Source organism: Macrobrachium nipponense, chromosome 4 (assembly GCF_015104395.2).
Source record: "Macrobrachium nipponense isolate FS-2020 chromosome 4, ASM1510439v2, whole genome shotgun sequence".
Taxonomy (NCBI): Eukaryota; Metazoa; Arthropoda; class Malacostraca; order Decapoda; family Palaemonidae; genus Macrobrachium; species Macrobrachium nipponense.
In genome coordinates this window covers 38288920-38306419 of record NC_061100.1, presented here as the reverse complement: position 1 = coordinate 38306419, position 17500 = coordinate 38288920, and the positions used below count along the sequence as shown (strand labels likewise).

General features: G+C 34.0%; 1 protein-coding gene across 1 annotated transcript in view; it reads right to left on the bottom strand.

Annotated features, from left to right (window-relative positions):
- The window catches only part of LOC135210868 (D-ribitol-5-phosphate cytidylyltransferase-like), a 579267-nt gene extending 563699 nt beyond the window's left edge, over positions 1-15568 (bottom strand). The window contains exon 1 of the mRNA XM_064243776.1: positions 15539-15568. The gene's annotated coding sequence lies outside the window, so the exon portion shown is untranslated. The remainder of the gene's footprint in view (positions 1-15538) is intronic.
- Positions 15569-17500: the final 1932 nt, after the last annotated feature.

Sequence of the window (17500 nt, the reverse complement as noted above, 5' to 3'; positions counted from 1 at the left end):
AAGTATACGAAAAGAGTTAGTAAAATGATTCCCCAAAAGACTGTCGAACTTTCAAAAACGCTAAGTTGACGAAGCCTTTCGAAGGACATGAGTCTACTTGACGGTTGGGATATCCAAACCCAAAAACGTCCCTTAACCCACCAAAAGTTACTTTCCCGTCTCTCCCAATATATTACCATTAATTAACAATCACAAGGTCGGCTTTTGATAAAAAAAAAAAAAAAAAAAAATTAAAATTCGCACAAATCTTAGCTTAAACCAACAAAAATAGAAATTTCCAAATGTGAGTAAATCAATTTTAACTGAGTGAAATCTACATCATACGATTGCCAAATAAATGAATAAATAAATAAATAGATAAATAAAAAAAATAAATAGATAAATTGATTGATCTATTTATGTATTTATTTGTTTATTTATCTATTTATATGTTTTGCAATCGCATGATGTAGATTTCTCTCAATTAAAATTTATTTACTCCCATTTGAAAATGTTGCTTTTTGTTGGTGTAAGCTAAAATTTTATGTGCGAATCTTAATTACTATTTTTTTTTATTAAAAGCTGGTCTGTAAAAATAAAAAAATAAAATAAATAAAAAACATCATTAAAACTAACACAAATTTTAGCTTAAACCAACAAAAGTAAAATTTTCCAAATAGGAGTAAATAAATTTTAATTGAGTGAAGTCTACATCATGCGATTGCTAAATAAATGAATGAATAAATAAAAACATTTCTTTCCCCAAATCGTACTGTCTAGCACTAAAACAGAATGCTTTACGAAAGGCAAAAGCAACGTGACGGCCTCAGCCGAGGGTAGGAAGCAAGCACTCAAGAGAAATTGAGACCGCTCAGGTCACGGAATGAACGGTTTGGAAAATAATGGCAGAAAGGAAAACGCTTAGATTTGATGATTGCTTTCTTGAAATGGATTTCTGAGCGCCGGAAAACAGAGCGAGGAAAATTGCCGCTGCTGTTTTTTTTTTTTTTTTTTTTTTTTTAATGGCACGTCAGTAACCTTCTCTTGGCTAGTTTTTTCTCCTCTCTCTCTCTCTCTCCAATCTCTCCTCTCTCTCTCGTTCTCGTCTCTCTCTCTCTTCGCTCTCTCCCTCTCCTCTCTCTCCTCATCTCTCTCTCGTTCAAGATTTTTATAAAACTTCTCAAATCATTGCTGACTGTCGTTTTTGTTGTTACCATTATATATCTAAGTAATATCAATTGTTGTCTTAATATATCATTTAACTTTGGGCATCTATTTTTCACTGGTTTCATCTTCCAAGAATTTTAAAGAATTTAAAAAGTAAATTTGTCTAAACCAAGATTACCTGGCATGCAGACAAACGTACTCACAAATATTTACATATAATTGAATAAATACATCAATATGTAACGTATGTTGCACACACACACACACACACACACACACACACACACACACACACATATATATTATATATATATATATATATATATATATATATATATATATATATATATACACATATATACATACTCTGTTTGCATTCACATAGATAAATATATATATATATATATATATATATATATATATATATATATATATATATATTATATATATATATAGCCTAATGGACGTAACCTCTTCCTTCTCACTTCCTCGCAACAAAAAACAACAGAAACAGAAAAAGGAACAACCATAATACAGCTATTAACACCTCACTTAAGTATTCACCAATACCATTAAATTATTTGTTCTTGTAATGAACGAAGGGAATCAGTCAGCAGTTAGTCGGCAACTAATAGTGTTTTGACATTGAAATAGATGTTTTTGTTTTGTCCTATCTGTCCCCTTCTTACGTGAGAAAGATATTCGTGTGAAAGAGATAGTGGAGAGGAAGAGGGCCTGACGTTACAACTGTAGTCAGGGACTAAGTGAATATGGTGTTAATGGATTAAATATTTAAAATGTTTTTAATATATTTAAACGTTATTTAAGAGTTATTTTGGCATCCGTATTCCAGAGAGCTACTTCGCTAATGGACTTGATTCATTTATTTCAATATTCTTGTTAAAGCCTTCCCGCAAAGCATAATCGGTCATTGAATATATGGAGAGAGAGAGAGAGAGAGAGAGAGAGAGAGAGAGAGAGAGAGAGAGAGAGAGAGAGAGAGAATTCCTTAGCTGTAGAAGGAATCTTTGTTCTGATATAAATACGATACCTATAATTTATTCAGTGTGTGTGTAGGTGTGTGTGTGTGTGTATGTTTCTGTGTATGTGTGTGCGTGTGAGAGAGAGAGAGAAAGAGGGAAAGTCCTTCGCCGTAAAAGAAATCTTTATCCTAATTTAAGAACGATGGCTATCATTTAAAACTCAGTCTGTTTGTATGTGTTTCGGCGAGAGAGAGAGAGAGAGAGAGAGAGAGAGAGAAGGCGTTGGACGAAGGGTTCAAAGAGGATGCGACGGAGTCCTTCCTGTTTCCTGTCGAGGGTCTATTGGCCTCCTCGCCCTTGAACCACGGAATCGAATGCCCCTAATCAATGGCCATAAACAGAGCTCATAGAGCTTAGAGCTTTAATTCGCCCGGGAAGTAGAGGCCCGAAGAACAAATGGATGCTCTTTTGGGGTCACATTAAATTGAATTTCATCATAAGGGCAATATAGTGATGTCGATGAGTGATCTTTAGTGAATTCCCAAAACTACATCAATCCGTCACAGTGACGAATTTGAAGGGGTGGGGGTGGGGTGGGGTGGCGGGGGGTGGGGGGTGGGGGGCGTGGGGTGGGGGTGTGGGGGGGGGGGGGGGGTGTGGGGGTGTGGGGGGTCCACCTGGTCACGTGGCACCCCATGTGTATGAATAATTGAACACTGTTTGTTTTCATTAAATCATTATTAGTAGCAAATATTTGCTTTGTTAATGATCATTTCAACAACATAAAACAACAGCTATATGTGTGTGCATCCAATATATATATATATATATATATTATATATATATATATATATATATATATATATATTATATATATTGATATGTATGTACCATACGTGTGTACATGTTACACACACACATATATATGTGTATGTTTATATATATATATATATATATATATATATATATATATTATATATATATATATATATATATATCATATATATAAAATCCTAAGTGAACACCAAATGAAAGATTTCTAGATCCGCCACTGATCCGTCAATCAACAATATTGTTGTGACATTCATTATCATTCATGTTTATATATTGCCTTTATTTTCTTTTATAAAGATTTGATGGAAAGTTTCAGTTTTTTGTGTAGATGAATCCCTCGGGGATCAAATGTTCCTAGGTGAATTGGTGATTTCACGAACTCCCTGAAAATTTCAGGGATTTCGTGAAATAGTAATATATATATATATATATATATATATATATATATATATATATATATATATATATATATATACTCTTATTTACAGCATCCGACCGCTAAGCATCGAGATCCCACGTCTCTTTCCACTAACTAATTTGAACGACGATCACAAAAACCTCTCTGTGAAAAACAAGTATTAAAACGGTATAAGTCTCTTGAATGGAAAGAGGTTGATGATGACTTTGGTCGTTCCAGAGGGAACAGCTGCCTCGCCTGGATGCAAGAAAAACTTGATAATATTTCCTCAATGCTTATTTATTTAGGACTTTTTCCTTTGATATATGTTTTTTTTTTTTTTTTCTGCATTTCCGTGTTACTTTGCGTCGATCGCCGGTCGGCAGATTGTTTCTGATAAACGTGTTTGAAAAGATTTCTCGGCTCTCGGACGCTCGTCTTCTATAATTTTCTCCGGACACGAATTCTGATTGTCAATGAATGATTTCTCCTGTTATTTTGGTTGGCTCTTGTGGGAGTATCCACATTATTCTGGCTATTTTCTCAGGTCCCGGAGCCAAGCGCGGTGACTTGTGTTTTCTAGATGCGGTTCTCGTCGATATTCTTTCAAATTGAAATTTCCTAGGATTTTAAACATTTCCTTTTGCCTTGTTTCTTTTTATGCATTCATCATGCTTCATAAATATGCACGGCATAAATCGGTTTTTCTAAAGTTTGTTTTTTAAATGTTTTGCATTTGCATGCATTATCTAAGCGCAAGACCTATTGCTATCAGGGGATTTTCGTCATTTCTTCTTCACTATAAATGTGAGCTCTTGGGTGTGTGTCTTTTTAATGATAACCCGTTTCTCGGTGGCCGGAGTCACCAGAAATGATTTAACATTCAAATTAATATAAGTGCTTAATCGATAATGGATCTCCTGTTCAGAAAACTACTTCGTACAGTACGTTCTCTCTCTCTCTCTCTCTCTCTCTCTCTCTCTCTCTCTCTCTCTCTCTCTCTCTCTCTCTCTCTCTCTCTCTCTCTGCATCATGTCAACTCTCTACACACACTGTGCATTCACCTCGGTCATCCATGTTCTTTCGTTCTTCCTTACAAAATGATAAGACGCAATCTTTCCAATAACTCTTTTGCAACATCTCTCTAGCATTTCCTAAATCTTCTTTTCCTTCACTTCTACCACAGGATTCAAAACATACACAGTTTTCACTTGCCTGTCCTTCTTCATTTTTACTACATGACTGTCTATAGAACTCTGATTCATCCATTCATCTTTACTAATCCTTTTTTTCTTACAATTTTCACCATTCAAATTCCTCTTTCACTCTGACTCACTTCCTCTATCATTCTATATCATCCATTATATCTACCTCCAATTTCCTATATGCATCAAGAGCTATTTTCGTCCATCATCCATATTGACGTTCACTGTTGTTACATCTTCCTAGTTCCATTTGCGACCCTAACCACATTTTTCTTCTTTATTCTTAATCAGAACTGTACCATCATCTAACATTTACATTTCCACACTTCACTCACGTTTTATTTTCTAATACCATCTTTTCATCTAAGTCAAGTTTCCTTTCACGCTTGCCTTGTGTCATGCCATTCACAAAGATATTAAACATCCATAGAGGGAGGCCTAACTCATAAGTCTCAAGCTTACGTTCATACTAAACCAGTCACTCAACTGTCATCATATCTTAGAAAATATTTCTTGTTTACCTTAATACATTTTAACGTCACCCGACAACGTGAATTTTATACCACATGTCCTCCCTATCGTTTTTACCATAAACGTTTTTTAGCCTTATATGTGCCCACACGCACAGCTTTTTTATTTACATTCAAACTTCTCACACAATGGATTCATAACAAACACTTGATTTACACACTTGCCTTAAACCTTCACTGATCTTGTGCTCCCAGTTTCTCTGTTATCTGTTGTAATTTCTCAAGCAAATTCTTACCATACACTTACCTAATATACTGATTGACATTATTGGCCTGTAATTACCATAGTTTTGTCTGTCATTTTTTTTACACAGTGGAATAATTCTTCCTTGCGCTAATTTCTTCGGAGCCTCTCCCTCACCCAAACATACCTTATAAAACCTGGTCACCCATTCACTTGGACTATCAAGCATTGTAACACGGGATGTCACTTTCAGTCTCATCAATTCTTGAACGTTTCCATCCTCCAACAACTATATTTCTCTCTTTAGATCTCCTGCAATCACTTCCACAATCACTCTCAAACTATTGCTAACCCTTTTCTATCTTCCATATTCAAGAAGTCTTCAAAATGCTCAGTAAATTGGCTTAGGATAACATTTACATCCGGCAGTATTCTCCTATTTGCATCTTTTATTCATTAACATCTCTATTTTCAAATAGCCTTCTTTCCTCATTCATTTTCAACAAACCACCTATTCACCTTTCTGTATACCTGCACTCGATCTCTCATATGTCGTACAGCTCCTCCTTAAATAATGTTTTTTTTTTTTTTTTTTTTTTTTTTTTTATCAACACTGTGTCTCTCTTTTCCTCATCTTACCAGTTCCGCTTTTCATTCCCTCTTCTTGCCTTTCTATACTCACAAATGCTCCCTGCTGACCCTATGAACTATTGATATGTACGTGGTTTCATCTCTCAGGAAGGCATGGACATGTGGTTAGGGGCATCGTGAACTCTCCGAAGCGCACTTAATGCCCGGTCGATTTTTCCACAACATGCCAGCCACGACGTTTGCATTGAAAGGACCCGAAGAACTTCGTGTGGATTCGGTATTCATGAGTGGTAGAATGGAAGTTTGCTTGTTTAATGCAACTGCAATTTTTATTTGCTGTGCGATTACCGTTATTCCCCAAGGGACAACTAGGCAAATATCAGAAACGTTCCAAGTGACGATATTTCTTTAGCAAAGCTGTCTACAAAAGAATCGGATATCACTTACAAGGCCTATCGTTAGACATTCTTCTACTGATTAGCCGTTAGGCAAAGCCATCGAACTTAAGGATTGTTCTTAAACTACTGATTATGTAGCCGTATCTTAGGGCAGCTGAAAGGCTTCAGTTAATCAAGTTTTTCACTTTAAAGATATTGCTGTAAACTTATCTAAATAACTGTCACACTGCGCTGTTCAACTAGAACTGATTGTTAACCGGTAATTCCAGATACGATAATGAAACTCAAAGAAAGATACAAAAACAAAACTCTTGCATGTTTTATGTATATCAATGGTTTTTATTCAGGTTTTAGTTTCCTATTCGAATCTATAAAAAGCACCATAATTTACAGCTTCCAACTATTATATGAGTTGCTGTCCTGTTCATATCCCTTCACATAAAAGAGAAATAATAAAGAAAAACTTTTATAAATGAGTTACAGCTAACATTTTTTGCCATCTTATTAGAGATTTCGAAAACGCGTGTTTCTTCACAAACAGGCTGTTATTAGAGCTGCTAAACACCTAATCATCTTCTTTATTCTGCAGTCTATGATGTATCGCTTTCCTAAAAATTGCAAAATACATTTTTGTAAGACGTTACCTGAATTAATCATTTTTTCTTTCAAAATCAATTTATTTTTTTTGTGATTAAAAAAGTATTAACAATGCTGTTAGTAATAAATATGTGCCTTGATTTTTTTAGATAATAATAATAATAATAATAATAATAATAATAATAATAATAATAATAATAATAATAATAATAATAATAATAATAATAATGATTAAATTTCATGTTTTCCGAGTCATATTGGCTCTCTGTCAAGAAACATTTTTTTTTTTAATACCAACAATAAGAACGCTGTCAGCTCTGAGTTACTACTCAACCTTTAATATCAAGAGAATTTTCCTCCCCCCTCCATCAAGTGGAAGTATATTCCAATGTTTTTTAATCTCCCTTTTTACAAAGGAAATATATTTCCAATATTGTGAAACAGCCCGGCTCTTGTGTGCTTGGTTATGTCGCCGCGCCCAACACGATTCTGTAATTAGCCTAGAAAAAGCGGAGGAAAGCGAGGCCTTCGATAAGGATAAGAGAGAGAGAGAGAGAGAGAGAGAGAGAGAGAGAGAGAGAGAGAGAGATGGAAAGTATGTTCAAAAGAGAAAAATTAGGCCCTATCTAAGAAAGGTTTTACGTACTAGAAAAATCGAATGCGGCAGAAATTTTAGATAGAGAGAGAGAGAGAGAGAGAGAGAGAGAGAGGAGAGAGGGGGGTGGGGGGGTGGGGGGGAGGGAGAGAGTTGGAAATTACGCTGAAGAGAAATATCAGAAAACTATACAACAAGGTGTAGTTTTATTAGAAAACTAGAGAGAGAGAGAGAGAGAGACAGACAGAGAGACAGAGAGACAGAGAGAGAGAGAGAGTGTGCGGGGATGGCGGGGGAGTGGTGTTGGTGGTCCGGGTGGTTAACTAAAAGTAAATGGGCAGATAAAGATGGAAAGAAACAGAGAACGTAGCAAGCTCATAAGAGAGAGAGAGAGAGAGAGAGAGAGAGAGAGATCGTGACCGTAGAAATCGTAAAACGAAGCCTCTTACCGAACTCGTCTTACATGGTCAAGCGTGAGTGGTACACGTCCATTCAAGAGGGATTTACATTCTCATTCATTCACTCACAAGGAAAGGATGCATACCTGCTCACGCTTTTGGCAGTGGGGGGAAGGTGTGTCTTCTCTCTCTCTCTCTCTCTCTCTCTCTCTCTCTCTCTCTCTCTCTCTCTTTCATGAGACTATGAGGTTCTACGTACAATCTCTGTTTCTATCTAAGTTCATCGGCCACTTTACCTTTAGATAATGGCCTCTCTCTCTCTCTCTCTCTCTCTCTCTCTCTCTCTCTCTCTCTCTATATATATATATATATATATATATATATATACTATATATATATATATATATATATATATACATATATATATCATATAGAAGGAGAGAGAGAGAGAGAGAGAGAGAGAGAGAGAGAGAGAGAGAGAGAGAGAGAGAGAGAGGTAGTTAACAGAAGGCAAATGGGCAAATAAAGAGAGAATGTAGCAAGCTCATATTTTCATAATATATATATATATATATATATATATATATATATATATATATATATTATGAAAATATAAGCGTGCTACATTTTCTGTTTATCTGCCATTTACCTTCAGTTAACCACCTCTCTCTCTCTCTCTCTCTCTCTCTCTCTCTCTCTCTCTCTCTCTCTCTCTCTCTCCTTTTACAGTTAGATATATCTTTGAAAAAATACTTCCTAACTCTTTTATGCATGCTTATGTATTTAAAGATATGATTTTTTACTTAAAACTACCCAGACTTTTTAATGAATTTTGTTTTTATTTCTGAATTACAAGTAACTTACACATAACAAAATTTCCAACTAAATACTTTACGGAAAACTTAATAAGTTATTGCATAAGTAGATTGAGTTCTCCATGTAAATAACGTAGAATCGGCGAATATAAATGTTAAACTTAATCCTGCCCGAAGATAACAAGAGTTAAGAAAAGCATAAAGAAACTACAAATATTGATTAGATAGCGCAGATGTTTATTCGAAGAAACTTAGCTTATGTAGCAAATACTGGTGACCAACAAAGCTTTCCATTTCATATATATATATATATATATATATATATATATATATATATATATATATATATATGACTAGTAAAAATGTTCAGTTACAACAGAATTCCATCTAATAAAAGGAGCCCATAAAAACGCCAAATTATAGAAAGTAAGTAATATATTTCAAAGACTGCTGTCTCTCTCTTCAGGTAAGTAATTACATCCCTGAAGAGAGAGACAGCAGTCTCTGAAATATAATACTTACTTTCTATATTTTGGAGTTTCTATGGGCTCCTTTTATTAGGTATATATATATATATATATATATATATATATATATATATATATATGTATATAAGTATATATATATATATGCATATATATATGTGTATATATATGTATATATATATACATATATATATATATATTATATATATATATATATATATATATATGAATAAAGTAACTTAGAAAGTAGCGTTGGAAAAAAATAAAATTGCGCGTCTAAATCTATCAGCATTAGAATGCTTCATCATTTGGTAGACCACAATCGAACTAAATTGCAGCGTATTTTCTTGCTCATTTCGATTCGCCTCATTCCAATAAGGAAGTGTCTGGTGTATTCATGAAAATGAGTGGTTATGGACCTTCGTCGATACATCAAATTACGATGCAAATATGAAATCTCAGTTAGCAGCCTTAGAAAATTACAGTTTTGGCTGACTATCTGTGTTAACGGAGAACGCACAGGGGAGAGGGAAGGGGTGTAGGCGGTGGGCATTGTAGAACTTTGAAGAAAGGAAGCGAGATTTACAGAAATAAGGGAAAACAGAGTAGACGTTCGAAATTTGGAAGAGAGGGGGAGAACATTATACATATACGTGTATATATATGTAGTATATATATATATATATTATATAATTAATATATATGATATATATATATATATAACCTATATATTGTATGTAATGTCTGATATATATATAATATATATAGATATATAGATATAGATATTATATATATACGAATATATATATATGTTTACTAATATATATAAATATATATTTTTTAAATATATATATATATATATATATATATATGTATATATAATAATCTATATATATAATATATAGTATATATATTATATATAGATATATATATTATATATATGTATATAAGTGGAGATATAAACAGTGATCACCAAATACCACAGTCAACAGACATACGAGAGAGAGAGAGAGAGAGAGAGAGAGAGAGAGAGAGAGAGAGAGCAGCGAGAGAGAGAGAGAGAGAGAGAGAGATTTGAATTTGTCTGGAAAACCTGCACATTCGGCCATGACTTGCATACCTGTGGATGAGGTCACCTCGAGGCATCTCTGCGTCAGGTGATGCTTTTTTAACATTCGTGAAAACGCCCAAAAGTGGAGAGCTAAATCACAGGGCGTTGGACTCCTCCAATATGTTTTTTTCCTCATGCAAGAGGCTCAGGTTTAATCATATTATTTCGTCTGAGATATTTGCTCATTTTTTACCCATTCGTCCACTACTCACTCCTCTAAGTACATAAAGATTGCGGCTATATATTTTTCCTATTTGGAGACTTTTCCAAATATTAGTTGTGGGTTATGATGAACATTCAATGTTTATATATATATATATATATATATATATATATATATATATATATATATATACATATATATATACATAGACATATATATATATACATATATATATATGTATATATATATATATATATATATATATATACGTGCTATATATATAACTATATATATATATATATAGATATATATATATGTATATAGTATATATATATATATATATATATATATATATATTATATAGATACATATACACATATATATATATATATATATATATATATATTATATATATATATATATATAATTATACATATATAATATATATACATATATATATATATATATATATATATATATATATATATATATATATATATATATATATATATATATATATATCGTGCATATATATATATATATATATATATATTATATTTCATATATATACATATATACTATATATCATATATATATATACTATATATATATATATCTATATATATATCATAGTACGGTACAAAATAGATATTAATAAGTATTAACAGAAAAAGTTCTTAATCATTAGAAATTTAACGGCAGGATAAGAAGTCAATATTACTGAAGGAGTTGAAAAGAGAAGCAAAGTAAAAAGGATAGACAGACGGACAGACAGACAAACGGAATGAGAAATACTCTTTAATCAAGCTGCTGGATAATATCTACAGAATCGGTGTTGCATCTACTTCTACAGCCAACCAGTCACTCCCTACTACATGTTCCAGCAGAAACATCTAAACACTTGCCATCCACCCTATACATCCTTAAATCTTCGATCATTTCATCTCCTTTAGTTACTCCATCACCTCTTTTCAGGTCTAGTGACCTACTTAAAACTTTTTTAATTCACTCTCAAACCCTTCATACAATTGTTTCATAACAAACACTTGACCATATACCCTCTTCAATGTCCAAACAAAATTGCTCTTCCCTTATCAACATTGCTATTATTTATATATTATTATCTCTCACAAAACTTTACACCTACCCGGATGGAGAGTAATATAAAAACGATAATTTTTATATTCAACTTTTTTTCCATGAAACACCAATCTAATGGAAACTTTTCCTTTATTAAGGTATTCCTTATGCATCCTGGTCAGCCTCTTCTATTTTGTTGAAATAAAACATTTCCTTCTCTCTCTCCTCTCTCTCTCTCTCTCTCTCTCTCTCTCTCTCTCTCTCTCTTTATATATATATAATATATATATATATATATATATGTGTGTGTGTGTGTGTGTGTGTGTGTGTGTGTATTTATATACATATACACTATATATATATGTATTTAAAATATATATTCTTTTGCCCGGTTAGTAATGGGACTAGAGGGTTTTATCTTCATCTTGGACGAGAAAGGTAGTCCCACCCACTTATTAACCCTGACTGTAATCACGACAGTCTACTATCTGCCAGGGACATTATTCAGTGCTTGGGTCGGCAAAGGGAAAATGTTTTTTTTTTTTTTTTTAACGAAGGGCGTCCTACCGACCTTCATCGCCTAGGAATCGAACCTGGGCACTTTCACTTGGTAGTAGGCGAGAATATAGCTGATCCCACCACGAGGCCCATACCAGCTGGTGGCTATGTTCGTGTTTTAGTAGAGTATTCTTAACTAGTCATTTTCAGCTAATATACTAATTTTTTTATACTAAGCCGGTAAAACATTTCAATCAAGAAGGTAAGTTGTATTTGTTAAGATGAACCTTTTACACTTTTTTTTTTATATTTTTCATTATCCGTCTCTTTTCTTCAAGTTTTCTCCTTCTCTTCTACCGAAGCATTCTTAACAAGTTAATTTCATTTAAGAATTGTTATACAAAAACGCGTGCAAATTATGACTTGATAGAAAGATGTTCATCAACTTGAAGCCAAAGTGAGAGTATGCAAATGATCAATAAAAGTCGTGGGATTACTCCAACATAGTGATCCAGGCTTTTCCTCTTGCGATTAGTTCTTTCGTGAATGGTCTTGCATCAAAATTTAGTTATATTTCTGTAAATGTGACTCGGAGATTTAGAATTTTTTATATATTCCTAAATATTTTGCCCCGGATGCCATAAGTTCCCTTGCGATAATAATTTTCGTACTAGCAGCCAAAGGGCTTCATCGAAATACGACAGAAACAGTTGGGAAAAATCATTCATATAAATTTTTTTTCTGCGGTTTTCTTTCCAAGATGGAACGAACGTGTTCGCAATGCTGGAGCTGAGTAATAAGGGAAGAGTGATGGCATCATTGCCAGCAATGATTGATGTCATCGCATTCTCGGAACGACCCCTAATTACGATTTCATTCCCATTGCAGGAATTTTATATTCATATTAAGTCGCGTTGCCGTCCAAAACCCGTCTCCCCTTGGCGCGGGAGAGTATGGGGTTGCGTGTGGAGACTGCCAATAGAGGGTAATAAATATCGGCTATAAATGCCAGGTAAATATGCAATATCTTCACATCATTATTCTGCGCGATTCGTCACTGTGCGCAGAATGCGCAGAATGTTTCTGCTGACGTTTCCTGAAGAATGACATGGCGAAGATATTGAGATGTTAAGTAGGACACCAGGATGTTGGGGGATGGTTGTTGGGGGCAAGGGGTTGGGGTGTGGGGTGGGGGGCGGGGCGAGATAAGTAGAGGGTGGGCGGTAGAGTTTATATCTATACTATAAATGGCTAAGCAAGGGGCGGCAGTGTTGTGATTTGGGTTCTTCTGAAGCAGCCATTATTTTCAATCAGACATGTATACACGTGATGGTCCCTATCCCAAATATTACTGATATTATCATGAATATTACCGTGCAGATGGCAGTAACAATTTCGCTATACCGCTAGCCACAAAATAGACGAAGTTATAAGGCAATAACAAAGACGAAGAGATCGCTTTCTTGCAAAATACGATTTTTCTTTTTTAGCATTATCAACAAGCTGAATTTATGGAGGCGTTTTGATAAAAATGAAAATTTAGTCTCGTAGACTGGAAGGTATTATAAGGCTCAAATTTGTATGCTGTGACTATTTAGGACTGGGATTCTAACAACAATATTTCCCTTATTCTGTAACACATCAGATCATTGTTTTCATAAGGTATATTTCAGTTCCACTTGCAAGATACTAAACGGTAACAGGCTTCGAAGCAAATTGCTTATGGAATAAAGAACTCGAAATATTTGCTTATCTGGGAGGCCTAAGGCGTTGACCAAGTAGGTTTAATTAAAGGAGAGCCTCCAGAAATTATGTAGGCCTTAACTGGAGTGAAGAGGTTAAAAGTTTTTTTTTTTTTTTTTTTTTTTTTTTTTTTTTACAAAGCTAAGTTTTGACTTTAATTAAGAGTAAACTCTATAATGAACGTATTATTATTCAAGTCTCATATTCTATGTAAAGCATAGAATATGAGACAACAAAATACTATTGTATACTATACATAACGATGGGAAAATTTGATACGAGTATTATCATAATAATAATAATAATAATAATAATAATAATAATAATAATAATAATAATAATAATAATAATAATTTATATTATTATTATTATTATTATTATTATTATTATTATTATTTGTGGAAAATAGAAAAAAGAGCAAAACAGGGATGACATCTTCATGTATATCGTAAATTTGATTGCATTGATAAAAGACAATCAAATAGTAGCATGAATACACAGCAGTTAAGGATAAAAACAAATAATAGAAATAAGAACATTTACAAGCCAACATACGCCACGCCAAGCAGCGCTAACTCATATACACAAAGTTAAAAGTTCTACCTTGACTATAAATGTTTCCGTATTCTGGTATGTTCTGAAATATTTATGACAGGCCGGAGATTCGCAAGCTTCCATGGGTTTGAATTATTCGGTTAAAACTGTTATAAACATCGATATTTGACCTTCAAATATCGATGATAGAAGATTAACATCAACCGTGCATTTGATGTCTAGGCCAGTCCCTTACGGCGCTCCTGATTGGCTGTTGATAAGCCAATCACAGGGCTGGAAACTCAGTGTCTCTCGAGAGTTCACATAGGCAGGACGTATGTTCCACATCTCCTGAGGGATACTTTTGAAAGACGTATCCCTCAGGAGAGGTGGACATAGATCCTACCCATGTGAGCTCTCGAGAGAGACCGAGAGTTTCCAGCCCTGTGATTGGCTTATCTACAGCCAATCAGCAGCGTCGTAAGGGACTGGCCTAAACATCAAATGCACGGTTGACGTGAATCTACTAAAGTTTATTGATAAGGAAAAGGATATTCCATTCTATAGTTGTTTTCTATAAGGCTTATTAATCGCCAAAAATTCTGGGTTTCTTGGTAAATGAGGTTTCTGTGGGGCAAATCCTCGACCCAGAACAGGTTTCTCGCAAAAATGACTCGTCTCTCGAAAGATAAACAAATAAATAAGTCTGCTGAATTACATCAAGATTGTTTGGTATATTTTGAAAGCATTGGGCGAACACAAACACGCACAAGGAAGCACGCAAGAACAAAGACTATTACTTACTTTGTTGAAAAGATTTCATCATGGCGATTCGAAGTAGCACTACAGAATTTTTAAATTATAAACATCATCATCCAAACAACTTATAAAAATGGACTAAGTTACAAATATAGTGTTAGTTAATATATTCATACTATACCTGAAAAAAAAAAACATTGAATGAAAACATTTTAGTACATGGTTGCGGACCAAAAACAAGGAAAAAGGCAGCAGTAGACAACCATGAAGATCTTGTATATAAGATGCAAAGATGCAAATCTATCAAACCCTGCCACATTGAGAAAGAGGAAATTAAACTTCATAGAAGCTAGTAAAAAGCAAGCAAAAAAGAAAAAAAGATAGAAAGAAAGAAAGCAATAACTTTAAATCTCTCCAAATCGAAAAAACCGCAAAAGGCGAGAGTCTGTTAATGGCTTATGTCTAAATAAGACCACTAAATTCACTTCCTACCTTTTTCGTCCTGCTACGAGGCGTCACAGTCTGAAAAGGAATAATTGAGAAATATAAGGAACTCTTCTGTGGGAATTTAAACATAGTGTTAATATTAAACAGTATTGTAGCTGACAGGAAGAAAATTAACTATTTCCCAATTTCAAGAACCAGCACCAAATTTGACAAATAAAAATATATTGCGATTTTCATCAAAGTAATCTGAATTTGTCGTGAGCTCATTCAAAATTTTCATAATAAAAATGTTCAGAATAATAATAGAGAAGACTTAAAATTATTTCCATAATTTTAAGTCTTGTTTACAAAGAGCGAATGCTAAATATAAGCAAAAAACTATACAAAGTGCAAAATTATTAAACACTGAATAACTAAGAACCCTGAAGTAGATTATAGAAATATAAAAGAATAAAGTATAAACGAAAAAATGAACAATAATGGTAAAAACTGAATTTCAAGAAGCATTGTTGAAGCACAAAACCCAGTAAAAATGCAACTTTTGATTAACATGAAGAATTAAAACATGGGAAGAACAGGAAATGATAGACGCAATAAAAAAAAAAGTAACTGGAGACGCAGTAAAATAAGCTCCACATTCGAGAATACATTCTTTCAGAGATACCAGAGAGACAGACCTGTGTCAGTTCTGTCTATTGTGATTTAAATTTCATTCAGTCGCGGTACAAAGTCTCCGTTTATGTCTGCAATGTAGAAGTCCTGTCGTCAAGTTAACAAGTGGTCATTTACCCAGGTCTAAATATGGAGTAGATTCATCTTTGGAAGAAGCAGTTGCTTGAATTATCCTCGTCTTCTCCTCGGAATAGAATTTTAGTGGAGATGCTTTTACCGAGAATTCGTGTGAATTGTGGGGTTGATTCTGAGAGAAAATTGTATTGATATACTACGATATTATTCTTAGCAATAAAAGAAATAGCAATCAACTAAAGGCTGCAATTCACAAATTTATGCTTTAAAATATGTTTGGCCGTCACCTCAGTTTTTAGGTCATTCTCTCTCTCTCTCTCTCTCTCTCTCTCTCTCTCACACACACACACATGCACATATACACTAACAAACTCCGTCTGTCTGCACAATTGTCTCTTCTTTACATATTAACCTATCTCAATTAGATATCTCTTATCTCACCAGAGAGAGAGAGACAGAGAGAGAGACAGAGAGAAGAGAGAGAGAGAGGGTTGGGGGGAGGTTGCGAGAGATAGGGAGAGAGAACGAACACGCACTAAACCGCCCTAAATTCATTCCTCAAGGGAGCAGCACCACCTATAGTTTCGTAGAGGTCAGAAAACGCCTATAATAAGTATAGACGCCCAAGAGTTAAGCGAGTGCTTTTGTTTCCAAAGTATGTAATTTGATAGAATCCGCCTCGATAGATAATTCCAGGACCTTTCGGCCCAGCCTTTTCATCATCTAAGCTCGGGATTCTCGTAATGTATTGAACTCTTCTATCTTGCGTAATTATTCTACAGAAACATAGCATTCACTGAAAATGCCACTTATACGTCTTAGGTATAAGTCGTTTCTACTACTAAGACATAAATATTAAAGGGATCAATTACTAAGGTATTGATTCTTAGGATAACATGACCTTTCCCCCGAGATAAAGAAAATTGCCATGGTTTTTTTTTATGTTGGTCTCTGATATAAAGCCGAATGAATTATTGAAGTCCTTGTTCTCAATTTTTGCTGAAAGATCCAGGGTCATTTAAGTACAGTACTCGTAGACTTGTCCATTTCAGTGCCATTATAAAAAGGTTAGTTCATACAAATTTTTCAGTTGACCTACTTAACCCTTACAACATTATCAACCACTTCTCGCCCAACACCCAACCCCCGTTTCTCTCTCTCTCTCTCTCTCTCTCTCTCTCTCTCTCTCTCTCTCTCTCTCTCTCTTAATTTCTGGCTTTATTTACTCCCCCGGAGGGTTATCAAAAGTTTTTTTTTCTT